General features: G+C 43.1%; 1 pseudogene; it reads right to left on the reverse strand.

The window, feature by feature from the left end:
* Positions 1–303: 303 nt before the first annotated feature.
* Positions 304–7,371, reverse strand: part of LOC112068978 (slit homolog 2 protein-like) — a 108,763-nt pseudogene continuing 101,695 nt past the window's right edge.

The following is a 7,371-nucleotide window of genomic DNA, read 5'->3' on the forward strand; positions in this document are numbered from 1 at the left end:
ATCTAGATCAGAATACACACCAGGATTATCATGACACACATGATGAAGGAGAAGATGAGACAAGAAAGAGGGGGAGAGGGGGAAAGAGAAAGAGAGGTGGGTGAGGAAGGGAGAAACAGAAAAGGGAGAGAGAAAGAGAGAGAGAGAGAGAGAAAGAAAGAAAGATAGAAAGAAAGAAAGAAAGAAAGAAAGAAAGAAAGAAAGAAAGAAAGAAAGAAAGAAAGAAAGAAAGAAAGAAAAAAAGAAAGAAAGAAAGAGAAGAAGGGGGGAGGGAGGGAGTAAGGGAGTCTGGTAGTGTGTGACTTACAAGGTACGTAGTTTTGGCATGTGGTTGAAGCTGGAGACTGGGATGCTGCTGATGTTGTTGTTGTTCAGAGTCCTGGAAGTGACAGAGAGAGAGAAGAGAGGAAGCATGACACCACGCAACACAGATACACAATGAAACAAATCACAGTCTCTCTTTCTCCATTTCACCTCACGTCTCTGCCTCAACTGTTCTACTTTCCTTTCCTCTTCTCCCTTCTTTCTCCTGGGGCTGGGAATTGCCGCGGACCTCACGATACGATATTATCACGATACTTAGGTGCCGATACAATATGTATTGCGATTCAATTCTGTGATTTTATTGCAATTCGACGTTCCAAACATATTGCTCAACATATGTCTGCTTCAGAGAACCAGAGAGAGACATGAGAACATGAGTTGGAAAGTCGGAATGAGTTGGAAAGTCAGAGTTGGAAATAAAAGTTCTGAAAATAAAAGTTCTGAAAATAAATTGGCTCCCTATTTAAAAAGAAGATGGAGAACAATCCATGAAGGAAAAATACTATGGTTTTGGTGCAGGTACAGCCAACTAGCGCAAAAATAATATTGTCAAAACGATACAATATGATATTTCGTAAAAAATAATATCCCAATATGTAACTGTATCCATTTTTCCCCCCATCACCACTTTCTCCCCTTACCTCTGACGTAATTCCCTTACTCACAGCTACCTCTCTCCTTTATGTCCTACTCAACCCCTCTCTCTTCTCTCTTCCTCCTCCCCCACCCCATTTCTCTCTCTATTCCATTGGGAATATAACACCTCTTCCCACACAGATGGGACACCTTCACATATTCATGCCCTCTCACCTCCCACAAACACATTATTTATGTGCACACACACACACAGACCAATCTCCTCCCATCCCCACCCCCTATAGTGGGCATCAGGTGCAGAGCAGAAGAGGTCATTTCAATCAGCCTAATAACCCCACAGTCTCCTACCTCTACCCGACTATTGTAACATCCCCTCCATCCTATTAAAAACCCCCTCACACTATTTCCACAGCCCACAATCCAAACCTGCTCCCCACCATACACACCCCTACTGTCAGCCCCCAGACCCCCAGGCACCATGAATTAATGGACCATGATATTAATGAACCAATAGGTCCGGCCGTGCCTGCAGGGACCAATGACTGACTAGATGAATAAAGTTGGCGCCTGGTTATATTAGTTAGTAATGGTTATTAGAAGTGTACTGTCTTAATTTTAATTTCAAAAAGTGCTTTTTGCTTAATAAATCAAGAAGGGGTGAATAAATAATGAGGTAGTGTGTGTGTGTGTGTGTCTCTTCTCTCTTGGTGTTGTGTTGTAGTTGCTAGTGTGTGTGTGTTGTGTGTGTGGTGTGTGTGTGGTGTGTGTGGTGTGTTGTGTGTGTGTGTTGTGTGTGTGTGTGGTGTGAGTGTGTGTGTGGGTGGGTGTGTGTGTGTTGTGTGTGTGGTGTGTGTGTGTGTGTGGTGTGCGGTTGTGCGTGGCGCGTGCCGTGGTCGGTGGCGTGTCGTGCGTGTGCGTGTGCGTGTGCGTGTGCGTTTGTGTGTGTGTGTGTGTGTTGTGGTGTGTTATTCTGGTGGTTGTGAGTTTAGAGTTGGTATCAAAACCAATCCTGTTGCCAAGCATTAACACGGAAACAAAGCCAACGAACACACCCCCTCTTACCCGCCCCAAAAAATATTCACACACACTTCACCTCTCTACCATTCTTTACCCCCACTGTTGCACAGTGTGTGTGTCTTAAGTACTTCCAGGGCCCTCAGTGCTCTGAAGGCTCCGTCCTCGCATGCAGCCAATGTGGTTCTTATCCAACTGACTAGAGAACACAACAGGAGACAGAAAACATTAGAACAAACAACACAACAACACATAACACAAGCAACACACACACACATACACAAACACACACAAACACACACACACACACACAACAAACACAAACACACACACACACACATACACAACACACACCACACACACACACACACACACACACACAAGCACAACCACACATACACAAACACACACAAACACACACACACACATACACAACACAACACACACATCACCACACACATAAAAACACACAAACACAGACAAACAAATGTGCAAATGCACTGCAAAATGTTCTTTCTCTCTCCATCCCTCTCCCACAATTTTAAACAGTCACATATATATAAATAAGCAGCCTTTGTAAACGTAATCGAGTAACATAATCTATTCCAATACCAGCTACATCAACAATAGCCGATGTCTAAAGCACTGTCATCAATCTTACAAACTTATAGCATTTTCCTATAGAACAGAAATAATCATCCACATGAATGCATGCAGGCAAAGACGAATCTACACCACACCACACACACACACACACACACACACACTACACACACACACAACACACACACAAACACACACACACACACACACACACACACACACCACACACACACCACACACACACACACACAACACACACACACACACACACACACCACACACACACACACACACACACACACGCTGTTCCTCAGAGGCAGATATAATCAATGATAGGGAGTACACATGAGTGTGGTAAATCGATGGTAATATAGTCATTCTCTCCTTCATAATACCGTAGGAGAGTTAGGCATACAGTGCTGATTCTTTCTCTAACTGTGATTAGCATCATCAATTCAGTATGGTGTGTGTGGCGTGCAGCTGCGTTGCGTGCGTGCGTGCGTGTGTGTGTGTGCGTTAATCTCCAGCGATAGCAGTATAAATCACAGCTCCATCTGTGTACAGGGTGAAAGCTAACACACTCTGTCACTGTGATATACTGATGCCACCTACAGTAACTGACTGGGGCTATGCTCATTAGCATACACAGAGCTGACAGACAGAGAGGCTCAATACAACGTGTGTGTCAGTGTGTGTCTGCGTATGTGTGAATAAAACTGATCTGATTATAAATATGATATTATGAACAAGTACGTTGCTCCTTTGTCTTAGTGTTGTATGAGAGCATTCTGTTGCTATGACAATATGACGTAGAGTTAGTATTGAGAGTGAAGAGACATTCATTCATCCATGGATTCATTCATTGATTCACTAATCTGAGACTGAAGATTCCCTCACAGGTTCTTGATGTCTGTAGCTCCTCTGAAAGCCTTCCTGGGGATGGACTGGATGTTGTTCTCACTCAGATCTCTGTGAACACAGCAACATGACAATGTTAGAGCGAAGATACTGTACCCAACCTCTAAGCTAATACACACATATCACACAGCCAAGCCAGGATAGATAGAGGGCTTTGTAGGAGGGAACATTGTGGGAGCATTGTGACACATTGGCAGTGGATGGGATGAGTTTCCTTCATAGAAACGCGTTAAGACCCAGGTGAAGGCTCTRTTCTAGCCTGAACGGAATGTCGTTTTCATTTCATCGTACGGTAGTCCCTAACAAAGACCAGAGAAAACCACTCAGCTGTGAGAAAAAGCTTCCTGAGAACTAAACAGGAGTATTTTCTTCATCACGATGGAAAGAGAAAACATGGAAGTCATTCATCTGTGCAGCTGTATGTATCTGTGCCAAAAAGCCCTAGGTGTGGAGCGTCATGCAAAGGGCTAGAGTAGAGTAGGTAGCTGTGTTATTTAGTGTTCACTCATGCTAAAACATTTCCTAAGGACCCCTGTGAGACCCAGTGAGAGGTGTCCTGCTCAGTGCCTGCACACAAACCCTTCAAACAGGCAGCAGAGTAGGCAACCAAGAGAGGCTCTATTAGACATACATGGTGCATGGGTCTAGACAAAGAGGATTGAATGAAATGCTGCATGTGTATGTTTGACAGAGAGAAGGGTTGTGTGCATGTGTGTGTGTGTGTGTGTGTGTGTGTGTGTGTGTGTGTGTTTCGATCTATGTGTAGTATGATGGTGTTTTGGATGTGCGTTGGTGCGTGGTGCGTGCATGCGTGGTGTGTGTAAGAGAGAGAGGTGAAGAGTAGCGATGAGTGCGAGTGGAGGGTTATAGTTAGGAGGGAGAAGGTAAATAAAGAGAGGGAGAAACCACAAAGATAGCCATAGTTTTAATTAGCATGTTCTTTGTTTGGTGGCTAAACGTTGTGCTAAACTCAATTCAGAGGAGGCTGTCCCTCTTGCTACGTGAACCACACAACACACAAGACCAAAACACAAACACACACAACACACACACACACACACACACACACACCCACAACCACACCCACGACACACACCACCGAGGGGCTCCTGTCTTATTCCCACGCCCAACGACTAACAAAAGAAACACTCATTGGCCCCCTTTAGAGAGGCCTACAGGATCTCTCTCTCTCCTTCTCTCTCCTCGTCTCCCTCCCCTCTTCCCACTCTCTCTGTTTCTCTCAAGTCTCCTTTGGTATTGATTGATTTGATTTCACAGACATGGTTTCAACATCATACAAAAGGAATGAAAATACTGTGCCCACAGAGAAACAGTAAGAGTTGTGCAATCTTCTAATGAATGGTTCCTTGTTTCTTCATATTTCAGCAAGCAATTAACAAGCCGGTTGCAGGCCGTTGCAAATATATTCACAACTAATCGTGGTATTTTGCACAGGTTGTCTTTAATTGAATACCATGCCACTCATTCATTCAAGTGTCAACCAGTATAATCTTTAAAATAGTCTCTAATATGTATTGTAAACCACGACAACACACACACACACACATGCACGCCCCCAACACACCCACACACCGCACGCACGACACGAGGCACGCACGCCCGCACGCACGCAACGCACGCACCGCACGCACGCACTACAGCACAGCGACTAGCACACATACCACACACCCCACACAACACACACACACAACACAATCACACAACAACACACACACACACACACATTCTCCAGTAGCACATATGAGGCAGGTCTTATGAGGGCTCTACTGTAAAAGTTTGGATGGTGTATTAGTAAATGATGGTAACATGCCATGACTTCAACAGAAAGCACAGTGATGAATGAAAACATTCACCAGGAAGCAGCCAGACAATTATCTAACAGCACAACATTCCTCACCTATAGACAGCACGCTTCCTTCTCCTGTCAAGCATGTACATGGACATGAATCTTCTTCTCACCTTGTATTCACCTCTCTGTGTTAACACCTGTAGATGGTACTGACAGACATGTTATACCTTCTGGTGTTTACACTTGTATTGTATGGTACTGGAGCTGTTACCCTTGGTGTTAACAACTCTGTTATATTACTACACTTACATCATCTCTGGTGTTACATACTTTGTACGTCATGGTAACTAAAGACCGTTTTATGAATTCTTATCTATAGATATATAGAGATACCGTACTCAAGATATCTTAGAAGAAGCCTTTTCGACAGACCGTTATAACCTTCACTGGCGTAACACAAGACTGCTATTTGTTATGATAACCTTACACCTTATGAACATACGACCACGTTCTGTCACCCTCTTTCAGGTCTGTTAAGCACTGTATTAATTCTTTCATCTTTGAGATATACACACACCTTCTGTCATTCCTACATATAGTATCTCCGTGGCCCCCCACCTACCAGATCGTGTTTTACCCCTCTAAACTGGCTGTTATAACAACTGAGAGTAGACTTTATTAGCTCTGTGGGATAGATAAGTAATAACACAGACTGTATAAATTTTATAATACATAAAACACACTATCGTAAGGGAGTATTGTTGCTAGGAGGGCTGTTCGCTAGTAGAGCCCTTTGATGGATTTACCGCCGACTCACTGAGAATAGTTAACCACAATCTGGTGTATGGTGGGTACTGACAAGACCGTTTTATACCTCTCTGGTGTTAAACACTGTTGTATGGATCACTCGACGACACGTTATAACCTCTCTGGTGTTAACACTGTAGTATGGTACTGACAGACTGTGTTTTACCTCTCTGGTGTAACACATGTTGTCATGGTAGACTGGAACGGAGCCGTTTTACGGTCTCTGGTGTTAACACTGGTATGGTATGGTACTGACAGACCGTGTTATGCCTCTCTGGTGTTAACTCTGTTGTATGGTACTGACATACCGTGCTATACCTCTCTGGTGTTAACACTGTTGTATGGTACTGACAGACCATGTTATAACACGCTACTGATCTCTACATGCTGCTGGAGCTGTTAATGACATCTCCATCCAGACACAGAGATGAGACAAGACTTCCGGCACAGAGGTACACTGTTGTGTGTGTGTGTGTGTGTGTATGCATGCAGTTAATATATATATATATATATAGTTAACAAGGCACACGTGTTAATTGAAATGCATTCCAGGTGACTACCTCATCAAGCTTGTTGAGAGAATGCCAAGAGTGTGCAAAGCTGTCAACAAGGCAAAGGGTGGCTACTTTGAAGAATCAAAAATATTAGATATATTTTGATTTGTTTATCACTTTTTTGGTTACTAAATTACATGATTCCATATGTGTTATTTCATAGTTTTGATGTCTTCACTAGTATTCTAGAATGTAGAAAATAGTAAAAATAAAGAAAAACCCTTGAATGAGTAGGTATGTCCAAACCTTTAACTGGTATTGTATATATACAGTGGCTTGCGAAAGTATTCACCCCCCTTGGCATTTTTCCTATTTTGTTGCCTTACAACCTGGAGTTAAAGTTGTTTTTTGGGGGGGTTTGTGTCATTTGATTTACACAACATGCCTACCACTTTGAAGATGCAAAATATGTTTTATTGTGAAACAAACAAGAAATAAGACCAAAAAAAAWAAACTTGAGCGTGCATAACTATTCACCCCCCCCAAAGTCAATACTTTTTAGAGCCACCTTTTGCAGCAATTACAGCTGCAAGTCTCTTGGGGTATGTCTCTATAAGTTTGGCACATATAGCCACTGGGATTTTTGCCCATTCTCCAAGGCAAAACTGCGACAGCTTTTTCAAGTTGGATGGGTTCCGCTGGTGTACAGCAATCTTTAAGTCATACCATAGATTCTCAATTGGATTGAGGTATGGGCTTTGACTAGTGTAACGGTGGTCCTCCTCCTCTTCAACCGAAAAGGAG

This window comes from Salvelinus sp. IW2-2015, unplaced genomic scaffold (genome assembly GCF_002910315.2).
Source record: "Salvelinus sp. IW2-2015 unplaced genomic scaffold, ASM291031v2 Un_scaffold809, whole genome shotgun sequence".
In the NCBI taxonomy this organism is placed as follows: domain Eukaryota; kingdom Metazoa; phylum Chordata; class Actinopteri; order Salmoniformes; family Salmonidae; genus Salvelinus; species Salvelinus sp. IW2-2015.